The sequence below is a fragment of the Equus asinus genome, chromosome 9, assembly GCF_041296235.1.
Source record: "Equus asinus isolate D_3611 breed Donkey chromosome 9, EquAss-T2T_v2, whole genome shotgun sequence".
Classification (NCBI taxonomy): domain Eukaryota; kingdom Metazoa; phylum Chordata; class Mammalia; order Perissodactyla; family Equidae; genus Equus; species Equus asinus.
This window is the reverse complement of record NC_091798.1, coordinates 6,066,849-6,079,690: the sequence shown is the minus strand read 5'-3', so window position 1 is coordinate 6,079,690 and position 12,842 is coordinate 6,066,849.

Below are 12,842 nucleotides of genomic sequence, written 5' to 3'. Positions count from 1 at the left end.
AGGATACCCAGGAGAGGACGTAGGCAAGCTGCCTCCCGTTCAGATTTCTCAGAATTCCTGGGATTCTGAAGGATGTTCCAGCCGAAACTCCTCCAGGTGCTCGTCCTCGCAGGCCCTGAGCCGGGACCAGTGGTGGCAGGGAAGTTGTCTGCGGTTGTCCGCATCCGCATCCCTCTCCTGTGTGGAGGGCTGGACGAGCCACCCCCAAGGCTTGGTGAGCGGGTCAGCTGATAGGAGCTCTGAGGGTCCGGAGGGGCAGGTAGCGGTGGTCATGCTCTCTGTGGTTTGAATCCCAGCTCTGCCAGCTCTGCTCACCTGCAAGGGACCACTAGCAGGCTTCTCGTCTCGATGTCCATGGTTCCCCATCTCCAAGATGTGGGCATCAGTACTGCCTGTTTCAGGGTTGTTGTGGGATAAAATGGGGGAATGTGCCCATAAAGCAGCAGCACGATCCTGCCACATCTTGATTTCTCAATCAACAGTAGCTATTTATATTAAAAGTTCTGGGGCTGGCCCGGTGGCGTCATGGTTAAGTTTGCATGTTCCGCTTTGGTGGCCTGGGGTTTGCAGGTTTGGATCCCCCACATGAACCTACACATGGCTCATCAACCCAGGCTGTGGCAGCATCCCACATATAACATAGAGGAAGATGGGCACAGAGGTTAGCTCAGTGACAATCTTCCTCAAGCAAGAAGAGGAGGATTGGCAACAGATGTTAGCTCAGGGCCAATCTACCTCACCAAAAGAAAAAAAAAAAGGAAAGTACTCGTGGTCTACCTACAGGTTGTGGAAGACTGACATAGAGGTGTTGGGTTTTATAGAACCTATTATTTCCAGGGAAGTTGCTTTTCATCCTGGCCCAGGGTGAGTGAGTTCTCTCCTAGAGCATGACACAGCAGGGAAACACTGATGGATGGTCAGGATAGCAAGAGAGAAAACTCTGGAAATTATTGACCCAGCTTCTGAAACCCAGTGGGAGGCCATTGGCCAGTGGCCTTTTGGAAACCCCCAGAGGATGCACAGGTCCAGTGAGACCGCCCTAGACCACTCGACGCAGAAGCAAGGAGCTCACTTCAGTGATGAACAGAAAGGGGTCTGATGTTAGGATTCTGCAAGCAGTTGGCAATTTGAGTCAGAGGCTGTGGTTAATTAAAAAAAAAACCAGCTTATGGCAGTCATGAAAAAACCGATTTGCCTCTGAAGAGTCATGGAGAGTGTCAGCTTTGTCCATAGGCATGGGGAGCAGTTGCGGGTCCTCCTGGCGAGCAGCTGTGGGTCTTCCAGGCGAGCAGCTGTGGGTCCTCCAGGCGAGCCATTGTAAGTCCTGCGGGTGAGCAGCTGTGGGTCCTCCAGGGGAGCAGCTGTGAGTCCTCCAGGGGAGCAGCTGTGAGTCCTCCAGGGGAGCAGCTGTGGGTCTTCCAGGCGAGCAGCTGTGGGTCCTCCAGGCGAGCCATTGTAAGTCCTGCGGGTGAGCAGCTGTGGGTCCTCCAGGGGAGCAGCTGTGAGTCCTCCAGGGGAGCAGCTGTGAGTCCTCCAGGGGAGCAGCTGTGGGTCCTCCTGGCGAGCAGCTGCGGGTCCTCCATGGGAGCAGCTGCGAGTCCTCCAGGGGAACAGCTGTGGGTCCTCCTGGTGAGCAGCTGTGGGTCCTCCAGGGGAGCACTTGTTGTGCCAGTACTGAGGGTGCCTCGTCCCATCCTCTTCCTCAGCTGCGTGTCCCTGTGTCCCACGTGGTCAGGCTCTTCCACCTGCTTGCTTTGTAGCATTCACAGTCTCCCTTGGTGCCAGGTGGGTGCTCGAGACTGGTTGCCCGCACGAAATTACCATGGAAGTGCTTGACAATTCTGGCCACAAGCCTACCTGTCACACATGAGTGCTCGCCTCGGGTCCTGGGGGGCTGCTGGGGTGGGGTGTGCCTGCCGGAGCAGCTGCCTCATGAGCAGCCCCAAGGCAACAGGGCCCCGAGGCAGGCCGAGTTCGCGTGCTTCCCAGTAGTGCTGCTGGGTCCACGGGAGTCACTGTCGTGGGATCCCTGGGGGCATCTCGAGCCCCTGTAAGCCGTACTCTGTGCACCGTGGCCCCACTTCCTTTGGGGCAGGGTGGGCGAGGAGGCCTCAGGCAGCAGGTTCTAGGGGGCCGCTATGCTGAGGTGGTGTCTGCCGGCTGCCCCCCCTGCTCCCTTCTCCTTAGCCTGGGGGTTCATAGCTCTGGGACTCTGTCTTTTTGCGCTCTGCAGAGGGTCAGGAAGCGCCTCCTGCCCTGCCCCCTATAGGCCCGGGGGTCCCGTGACCATGTGACCATTGGGAAGTCCTGCCGGGGGAGGCCTGCCTCAGCCTGCTCTCTGGCTCTGCAAGGAGCTTGCACGGGCAGAGGGAAGGAGTCCCGGCCGTGTTTCGGCCTTTGTGAGGAGCTCCCAGGTCCTTGTTAGAAGGTCCAGGGCCTTCCTCGTGTGTCTGAGGTTGGAGAAGAAGGAGGCAGTGTCCCCTCTTTGGCTTCTTCTCAGAAGCCGTTCTTTCCTCATGTTCTTAAACAAAGACTCGGTCGACCACCTCTTCTCTTGAAAGACGGCGCTAAGGGACTTGGATGTTTTTTTTCTTGTGGTTGGCGGTGTCCTTGTTGGGCCCTCAGGGCCTGAGAGGCTGGCAGGAGAACCCACCTGGGGAGCTCCGACAGCAGGCTGCAGGCCGGGCGGGCTCCAAGGCCGGAGTGGTCAGAACTCAGCTCCAGGCATCCGCCTGTCTGCTGGCCGGGGTCGCCTGAGCCTCCCGGGGCCCCTCGGCCTGGCCTGGCTGCTGTTCCCGCCACGCAGCCTTGTTCCCGCATCCCGACTTTCCTGAGCTGTGGAGAAGCACCTCCGTCACCGGTCCTGCCTTGCCTTCCAGAGCATCCGAGTTGAGACTCCGCTTCCTCCTGCGTCCTTTGAGGTGTCTCTTCTTCCCAGAATGGCTCATGCCATCACGCCAGGACAACAAAGAGGGGCCAAACGCCCATCGAGGCGGTCCTCAGCTCCATGGCAGACCAGGCGAGTTGGCGCCTCCCTCACCGTCCCCTGGGCCCTCCGCGGCAGAAACGTTGATGCAGCTGGACATGAGCCCTGGGAGTTGGCTCCAGGCTCAGCCTCGGTGTGGCTCTCATGGTGCCATGGAGGTCCCTCCCTCTGTGGCCTCACGGTAGGGGGGGGGGGTCTGGGGACAGGGACTTTGGGTTTCCCCTGTCCCCACACTGGGGCCCCCTCCTCCTCTACCCTTTGCTGGCCCCTGTAAAAGTGAGCCTGCTCCTTCTGGGACTGGGGCTAGGAACCCAGGCTGGGGAACAGGGCTGGACCCCTGTGTGCAGCTGGGCACCACCCAGAGCCACGAGCGTCCCTTTGGTTGTTTTGGCCTCTCAGGTCTTTCAAAGTCTCTTCATTCCGCCCCCCGCCCCCGTATTTAGAAGGCTAGTCATTTTAAGGAGGGAGGCGTTTTCACTGATGGAAAATTGGCATGTGTGTTCTCATCATGCTACCCTGCTCACAACCTCTCCCAGACCCATGAGAGGCAGCAGGATGCGGCCGAAAGAAATAGCCTGCAGGCCAGGCAACGATTCCTGCCAAAGTCATCACTTCAGCTCTGGGAGCTTTGGGCAAGTTGCTTGAGTGCTCCATGCCTTGGTTTCCCCATCTGTGAAGTGGGGGTGACCAAGTCCAGCCTGTCGGGGGTGCTGTGAGGAGGAAGTCAAGCAGCGTTCACTTGAGTGGCTGTTGCAAAGCCACAGAAGCCGTCTCCATGGAGACAGAGAAGGCTGCAGCGTGCCTGGCATCCTCCTTCCTACACCCCCACAGCCCCAAAATCTCCCTTTGTGACCTGATCCCCGGGGAGGGCGGAGGTCTGCTTGCTGGGAGAACTGGGCTGAAGACCTGACGGCCAACATGACGCGGGGTGCCCTCACCGCCTTGTAGGACGAGGGCACCACACGTTACAGGTGCCTGTGTGGGACCAGCAAGGGGTGGACATTCACATCCTCACCACCCTCTATCCCAGCATCTTGACGTTTCCATGGCAACCAAAGACAGGTACCTACCAGTATACAATAAAGGTAACCGGGAGACACCACACCCGGTGCATTCCTTGGGTGTTTCTGTAGGACTGGGGCTTTTGGTCCATTCTCTTCCTTTTCATATTATCTTCTACAGGTCGGAGGGAATTTTAAATCAGAGTCTGTGCTTCCTGTATTTTCTGACCTTTCTATCACAGCAACGCATTTTGGTAATAAAAAAAAAACCTTGAGAAATGGAAAAGAAAGCACAATAAAAACGTAAAAACCTGGAATGCAGATTTAACGTCCACATGCGTCTTTTCTTTGTAAAAAAATATTGTTTTCCAAAAGCAGTGTAAATGTCCTTAGAGAAAAGTATGAAATTCAAGGGAAAATGTCCCCAGCCCTGTCCCATGCCCAGTATTCTTGGTCTTGGATCTTCACGTGCCCACCTGGCATTGGTTGGCAGGGACTGACTCCCCTCAGGCCTCGAGCTTTTGCAGCCAACACAGTCCCCATGGGTCCCTGCTGTCTCCCCGGCAGTGAGGACAGCTGTCCTGCGTGTACACTGGACCCGCCGCCCCATCACTCGGGCGTGTCACCCTCCTGGCCCCTCGGGTTCTGGGGGTGGCCCCTGCCTGGGAAGCCGCTGGACTTCAGGGCAGACGACTACGCGCAGGCGGGTGTGTGCCGGGAGGAGCATCGTGTCTGCTCAGGGAAGCAGCGTCCTGCGCCCGGCTCCGTGGGAGGACCTTCCCCTCCAGCCTGAGCTCTGGGAGGTGCTCTGTGTGCTGGGGCCACTGTCCTGGGCGTGGGTGTCCACGTGTGTCAGCCACAAGGTCCCCAGAATATGAAGGCCAGAAAGAAGACAGGCTGGAGAGACGGGGCAGAGGCAGCCTCCAGCAGGACGTTGGCTGATGCCATGTTTTTCCATGTGGTGAGAGGATGCTGACAATGTGTATGAGAGAGTGAGTGTGAGTGGGTGTGTGTGTCAGGGTGAGGGTGTGTGAGTGCACATGTGTGTGAGGATGTGTGAGTGTGAGAGAGTGAGTGTGAGTGGGTGTGTGTGTGAGGGTGAAGGTGTGTGAGTGAATGTGAGTGTGTGTGTGAGGGGTGTAAGTGTGAGTGGGTGTGCGTGGGAGGTGAGGGTGTGTGAGTGGGCGTGTGTGAGCATGTGTGTGTGTGGATGAGGGTTGTGTGAGGGTGAGCGAGTGAGCATGAGTGTGAGGGGGTGTGAGACAGAGAGATGGACGGGACAATGGGCTGACCCGATGACACTCTCCCTCAGGCCCGTGGCGGGGGTGGGGACCTCACTGGGCTTCCCCCAGCTCTGTGGTTGCCCTGGTCGCCATCAGGGGCGTGATGACCAGGGCAGTGACACTGGACTCGGCATGACCCAGACGCACAACCTGCAGAGCCTGTGGCATCCGGGGAGAGGAAGGGGAGACCTTGCAGCCAGGACAGCCTGGGGGGCTGGGCGGTGGTCCCCACCGCCCCTCTTAACCAGCTCGGGCTCCTTCAGAAATGCCCCGAGCCCTGACCTCGAGCTCCTTGTCGAGGTGAGGGGTGGGGGTCTGTCCCCAGCCCTGCTCTGGAGCCGCGCACGCCATCTCCAGAGATGGACGATGGATGGGACATCCCACCCCAGGCAGGGGGTAGGGCCACTGAGGGCCGGGCTGTAACTCAGAGGGAAAGGGACCCCCAGCCCCTAGGAGACCCAGCGGGCGCCCTTCCCCAACCCCCCGCCACATGCACAGTCACAAGCTCCTGCCCCATCCACACTTGGCTTGACCTTGGGTGAGGGGGCCCAGGTCACTGGACAGAGGCCTCGGGGGGAGCACTCACCTGCCACTGAGCCTCCGCTGGCCCCTCCTGGTGGCCTCCAGATGCCTGACCCTGACGTCCCCCTCTCATCACTCAGCTGAGGGCAGAAGTGGAAGCTCCACACCCAGTGTGTGCAGTCGCCACCTGCTCTCGGGCGTCCAACCTCGATGGACAGATATCCCAGTCTTCTGTTGCCACCCACATAGACGCTGCCAGCCATACACGACCGGATTCTCCCGTAAAGAGGGCTGTGGCCGAGGCCCTGCAGCTCCAGCATAACTGTCACATACTCAGATAGACGGTGACCACCGGGCCCTCCCCTCCAAGCTGCTTCACGGCGGTAAATGTGCCGCCTTGCAATCAGGACAGTCCCTCGAGGGGCAGTGTGGAGGTGGTCAGAGCCTGGCTTCCTGGCGGCACCCCCTGGTCCAGACACGGCAGTCCCCAGCTGGGGCAGTTTCTCAACCTCCAGCGCCAGGTTCTCCATCAGTAATGAGGTTGGCATTAGAGTCTTCGCCACAAGGAGGCTGAGAGAGAGTGAGTTAGCAATGTTCTTAGTACAGAACCTGGAGCGTGGAAAGTTGTGTGTGATGTCAGGATTGGCTGTTGTTGATGAAGCCTCTTGCTCACCCCATACACTGGCCTTCATAGCGCTCCAACATGCTGAGCTGGTACATGCCTCAGGACCTTTGCATGGACCATCTATTCTCCTACGTCACCTTCTCTGAGAGGTTCTCGCTGACAGCTCTGTCCCTGATTGTCATACCAGTCCCCAGCATACACTGTCATGTCCCCCAGCATGTCTTCTCACGACATGTCCTCAGTGCCCAGCACACAACTGCTCTTAGTGAATCTGAGCAGTGGGCCCTTCTCCTCCCATGGAGGCTGAGGACCTGGCCCCGCCCCATCCTCCAGGTGCACAGGCTCGAGCCTCGCGGTGTGGAGGGGGCCTCGTGCCAGCGACAGGCACGGGAGCTGGGCCCTGGAGCCACCCCTGAGGACCAACGGCCTCGTGCCTGGCAGGGCCAGCAGGCAGCCACCCTGAGCAACTGCTCCCGCTTCGACCGGGTGGTCAAGGTGGCGAGCAGGCCGTGTTCCAGCCGCTCCCGGGGAAACCAGCTCTGACGAGCAAGCGCCAGTCAGCGGCTGGGCCAGACTGCCAGGCTCTCAAAGGTGCCACCCAGGCTTCCTAAATGCAGGGTTGGAGGCAGCGGGGTGGGGTCGGCATGAGGAGTGGCATCGGTCCCTTTGTCCACCACCAGCAACAGCAATGGTCTGGTGGGGGCCTTACCTTTTGTGTGACTTTGGCTCGCTGAGCCTCAGTTTTCACATCTCTGAAACGGTGTCCCAAATAGACCACATGGCACAGTGCCTGTTGCAACGCCTGAGGGCAGTGGATGCCCGGAATGCACCATCAATGGGGGTTTGGCTAGTGACAGAGCCATGCCCCCTTTGTGACATGCAAGGCCCGCACATCCTGAGCCACCGAAGATGCACACCATGACCGTTTCCTGTCAGCATTCCTGCCGGTTTGGCAGTGATGTCGGCAGTGATGGTGGTAGTTTGTTTATTGAGCGTCACCCTGCCAGGTGCGGGCCAGCTCTCTGCGTGTGACCTTGTTGGACCTGGCACTGCAGTCAGGAGGAGCTGTGGTGGGCCACATGTCGGATGGGGAAACTGAGGGATGTGGCGTCCCAGGCAAAGGTGAACGTTCCCCGGGGTGGCCTTCTGAGTCCTTGTGGAGGGGAGCGGAACAGGCTCTGCTCCACACAGTTCCTCCAGCAGTGCGTCGTCAGCGAGCAGAGGCGGGCTGCCTTCCTTCCACGCAGGTCTCTTTTCCAGGGCCGAGCGCCGTCTGGCCAGCGGTGAAGCCTCGGAGCTTGCATACCGAGGGCCACAGCTCAGTGGTGTGGGTGCACCTGCAGTGAGGGGTGCCTTGGGACCGATAGAGCTGGCCTTCCCCAAGAGAGCTGCGGAGAGTGGCTGGGCTGGCCCAGGGCTGGGCCGCTGGCAGAGCAAAGCAGGCATGGGCAGGCCCCAGGCTGGACCCAGGGGGTGGGGGAGGCACAGGCAGGCTCTGGGATCAGATAGGGACACTTGGATCTGGATGGTTCCGTACAGTGGTTAAGCACGTGGCCTCCGGGGCCAGGCTGCCTGGGTTCAGATCCCAGGTGGGCTACTGAGAGGCTCTGTGACCTTGGGTAAGTTATTTAACCTCTCTGGGCCTCAATTTTCTGGTGTGTGAAATGGAGAGCATGTTGATTTGAGGAGTGAGTCAACATATGGGCAGCACCCAGAGTGGGACCCAGCACGCAGCCACTGCTCAGCAGGAATTAGCTGCCGCAGGGACCCTGCCAGGGAGAGCGGCTGAAGCTTGTGCTGGACACAGTAGGGAGTCAGCAGGCACTCTGCTGGTTTTGGAAATGTCGCACTGTGCCCAGTGGAGTCTGAGAGCCCGAGAGAGGGGAGCAGCTGCAGGGGGCCAGCCGGGGCCGAGGACAGCCCTCAGCAGGCTCTGTTGGGTGGGCAGAAACTGAGGGTGGGTTTGGGAGATTCCGGAGGGAGGGTTGTCAGAGCTTGGTGCATGTTCGGAAGTGGGGCTGAGGGAGAAGGAGTCCTGGGAGGCCTGGGGATGACTCTGGGGTCCGGCTTGGGTGACGAGATGGACGCTGGGCCTTTGCTCTGAGATGGGAGCACAGGGGGGCCGTGTGGGGGGAAGGTGCTGAGTGCGTTTGAGGTGGTCGTAGCTCCTCCAGGTGAGGCTGGTGGTGACGCAGCTGCGCAGGTGTGTCTGGAGCTCCAGGGCAGAGCTGGGACGGAGGTGGGGGTCTCCAGCACAGGGATGGTTCTTGGCCTGGGAGTGGGTGGGAACATGCAGGGCACACCAGAGCAAGAGGGCAGTGGGATCAAGGCCACGGGTGCTGTCTCCAAGGTGAGGAAGAGGAGGGGGAAGCGGGAGAGGACTGCAGGGGGCGGTCAGGAGGGGGAGATGGGGACGGAGGGAAGTGCTGGTGTGGGGGTGCGGGACGCAGCCTGGTCAGCCTTTGGGGATGGCAGGTGACCACTGGGAGGAGGTGGCGCCTAGACAGCAGGAGCCCACCGTCAGTCTGGAGGTTGAGGGCCCGGCCTCCATGCCTGCCTGTGGCTCCCAGTCGGGCCCTGGGAGCTGCAGGGGCTTTGGGTTGGGGGCGACCCCGTCCCTGCTCTCTAGGAGACGGTGCTCTGGAAACAGGTAGGAATCTATAGATGGAATAGATGGGAGCCAGATTGTGGGAGGCGGGGAGTGCTCAGTGCCGCCCAGAGGGGCGCGGAGGCCTTCCAGCTGGGGCGGTGGTCCCCGAGCTGGCCCGCAGGGCAGCAGGGTGGGCTCTGCAGAGGAGGGTGAGGGGCACCCCAGCTTGAGAAGGCTGGTCCTGCCTCAAGAGGGCATGTGGCTGGGGGTGCAGGACAGTTCAAGGGGGATGAGCAGGAGAAATATGGGAGACCGGATCCTGGGGGCCTTTACCATCCGGGCTGGGGGGGGGGGGTGGGGTCTGCATTTTACTCAGGTTCATCTATGTTGAACAAATGACAATAAAGTAGAATGGCTCCTTCTCTCTTTGCTGAGAGGTTACTTAACGAGATTGATGAGCAGAGGAGGGGTCATAACTGTCACAGGAGCCCAAATTCACAACCCACCCCAGCCTGATAAATGCGTCACGCCTGCTGTGCAGCACCTGCTCTCCTGCCGGGCCGGGCGGCTTGTGCAGCGGGGGAGGTCTGGGCGGCAGTCCGACTAGCATGGGGTTGAACCCAGCTCTGTCACGTTCCTGCAAGTCACACAGGCTGTGAGCCTCAGGTTTGTCTCCTGTGGAATGGGCACCGCCTGTGTCCCAGGCCACAGGGTGAGTCACAGACGGCCGCCCAGCACAGGGTCTGCACACAGTCAGTGCTCAGTGGAGTTGCCTTGGCTCCCTCCCAGAGAGTGATCGCGTCCTGCAGAGGACTGTGACCTGTCACCTCCACCCTGTCCAGACCAGCTTCCAGGAGGCAGCAACCTCCAGAGTGGTGGTTGCCATAGGGACCGGAGCTCCAGCCGGAAAGGTCCAGGGTGAGGGGCGAGGGGTCTGGGTGGGGGCCCTGCCGGGCCTGGGGAGCAGGGAGGGGCTTCTGTGCCGGGCTGATGGGGTTCTGTTGCCTTTTCGTGCTCAAACTCACGCCAACTCCAGAGAGCACGTTTGGTCCCAGCTGGCCTGCTCCTTCCAGCTTTCTGGAATTCCAAGCCCTCCACAAGCTGAGGCCAAGGAAGGAATCTTCCTAAGGAGCCCAGCACCCAGAAATTGTCTGTTTCTGAGCTGGAAATGCGACTTCCACCCCAGAGCCCCTGAGGAAAGAAAGCGCCAGTTTGCCACCATCAATCCCAGAAAGTGATGACATCACAGGCCTGGCCACTGGTTTTGATTTTTGTACTTACCTCTCCCATGTCACGCACAGAGCATTCGACCCCATCTCCTGCCCATGACAGCCCTGGACAGCAGCTGCCAGAAATAAATGCATCGATACAGGCTGATTTTTTAAAAACCCACTTCAATCGTAGCAGTAAGCACCATGTTCTTGTCCCGATTGAGGAGGCAGCTCTGTTCCCTCATGCTAATCTCTCTCTTCCTGCCTCGGTGCAAGCAGACAGCACTGTGCTGCTGCCAAGCAGTCCTCAGGTCCTCAGTGCCTTAGTGGGGAACTCTCACCCTCCCGATGGCCAGAGATAAACTGCCCATCATTCCCTGCTGATGGGAACAGGTGATGTGCATTAGGGACTGGCCCCACCTGCCGCGCCCCTGCACCCAGAATCCGAGGCTGCTTCGCTCTGTGAAATGGGGAGCGGTTCTTTGCTCTGCCTGCCTGCATGACAGGGCTCTGAGAGGAGCAGGTGAGAGGGGTGGAGGGTCCTTATGAAACAGTCAAGGGCCACACAGTGTGTCAGAGTGTCACTGCTCCACTGACCCTGTTAACCCAGCCACGGAACTGAAGGCCCCATGGCTCCTGGCAGGTGATGCCAACCATCACAGCTCTCTCTGGGGGGGGTGGCCCTCCCAGGGCACTGTGAGGGCACAGCAGGGTCATTCCTGCAACACACATAGAACAGAGCCCGCACATCCTCATGCCGAGTCCTCAGTGGGAGCCGCCAGTGTTGTTGTGGTGAAGCTTGTGGGTGCACACTGGGACTTCTTCAGCTCTTTCCAAGACTTTCCAGCCCAGTCTTAACTGAGAGAAGTTGGCAGCAGCACGATGCTGGGCCCTGGGCCAGTCTGCTGCCCAGGGGCCCTGGTGGAGGTTCCACTCTCCCTGTGCTCGCTCTGCAGCTCTGTCCTTCTGGCCGCAGCACCGAAGCATCTTCAGCATAGAGACCACTGTCTGAGATACAGGAGATGCATCCTGTGGGCACACTGCGTGCAGGGCCCAAGCTCGGGGCTTAGCACAGAGTAGGCCCTCGGTGGTCTCATGCCCTGTTTATTCAGTAATGCAGCCCCGTGAGGAAATCAGAGATAACAGCGCCTGGTGCTCTCACAGAGACAGGAAAAGCACCGTTCTCACCAGCCAGGCTGGAAAACTCATGATGTGCGGGACGTTGGCTGAAGGACCCTTGGCAGACTTGCCCCAGGAGTAGGATGCAATCAGCCAGTGATTAGCCCTAAATGGAGCACTGCTTGGGTCCCACCCAACCAGCTGACAAGTGAGACCCTCAAGGATCAAACCATTTCCACATAACTGCATCCCAGAACGAAGCTCAAGAAGATTCTGAGGAAGACAAAAATATCCAGCAGATAAAATTCACAACGTCTGGCACTTAATGAAAAGTTTTCAGGCATGAAAAGAAAAAAATGAAATATGACCCACCTGAAAAGAAAGATTAATCAATCAAAACTGATCCAAAACAGACACTAATGCTAGAATTAGCAGAAAAGGCCATTAACATAGTTATTGTAAGTGTATTCCAGGGCCAGCCCCAGTGCTAAGCTAGGCAAAGCTGCAGCCCTGCCGTGGGGGCTGTGAGGGGGCAGAGCTGGGCTTGAGTCCTTGCTATTCCCACTTATTTCCACCTCGCGGTGTGATCCTGAGCAACTTACTTGTTCTCTCTGGCCTCACTCTCCACATGTGAAGGCTCGATCAGAAGATGCAGACTCGGGGCCTGCTGGGGTCACACAGCTATGTACCTAACAAAGGCTGGCTGGCGGGGGGACTTGGGCCCATCGAAAGACTTGGCTGGTTTCTCAGTTCCCACCAATCACTGCCGATGGAGAGGCTGGCCCCCAACATTTCAGAAGTCACCAGCCCACATTTCAACGTGAGCCCTCTCAGTTGTGTGCTGGCCACTGGCTTGGGCAGCCTTGCCTGTGTGGGGCTGGCCATGGCCACAGCCCGTGTCCCTGTGCAGCCCCTCAGCTCGGGACGTCTGATTGCTCTGGCACCAGCCTCCGGTGGTACTGTCAATGTCCTTTATCAGAGGACGGAGAAGACTGGCTTTCCCACGGATGCCGTTATGGGTTTGAATAAAGTGCGATGGGGCACAAATCTTAGAAATGAACTCCCCCACTCTCCCCTCGCCTGCTCGCTTGTGCTCATTACCGCTCCCTAAGAACCTTTCAGGCCTTCCGTGTCGAGCTCATGTGTCTCAGAATCAGCCCACGCAAAGCTTTCCTGGCTGGGTTTTCTTAATCATTTTCTCGGTGGGCGTATTATTTGACATGTGATTGTCTCCCTAGGGGAAATTAATCGTCAGGGCCTTGGACGGTCTTTATTAAAGTAGAGTGAGGGCAGCAAGTTCTAGCCCTGCCCCGGGGGTCTGGGGGAGACCCAGTGCACCTCCCACAGGAGTGGGCGTCGAGACCTCCTCCTGGGGGCAGGGCCCAGCCTGTGTCCCCGGAGTTCTCCAAGCCTCACTTCCCTAGACTGACTCAGACGCAGCTCCTGGAGGGGCCCAGGAGTAGGGACACTGCTGCCCCCTCGGGGCCCGGAAGCCTGGTGTTGTG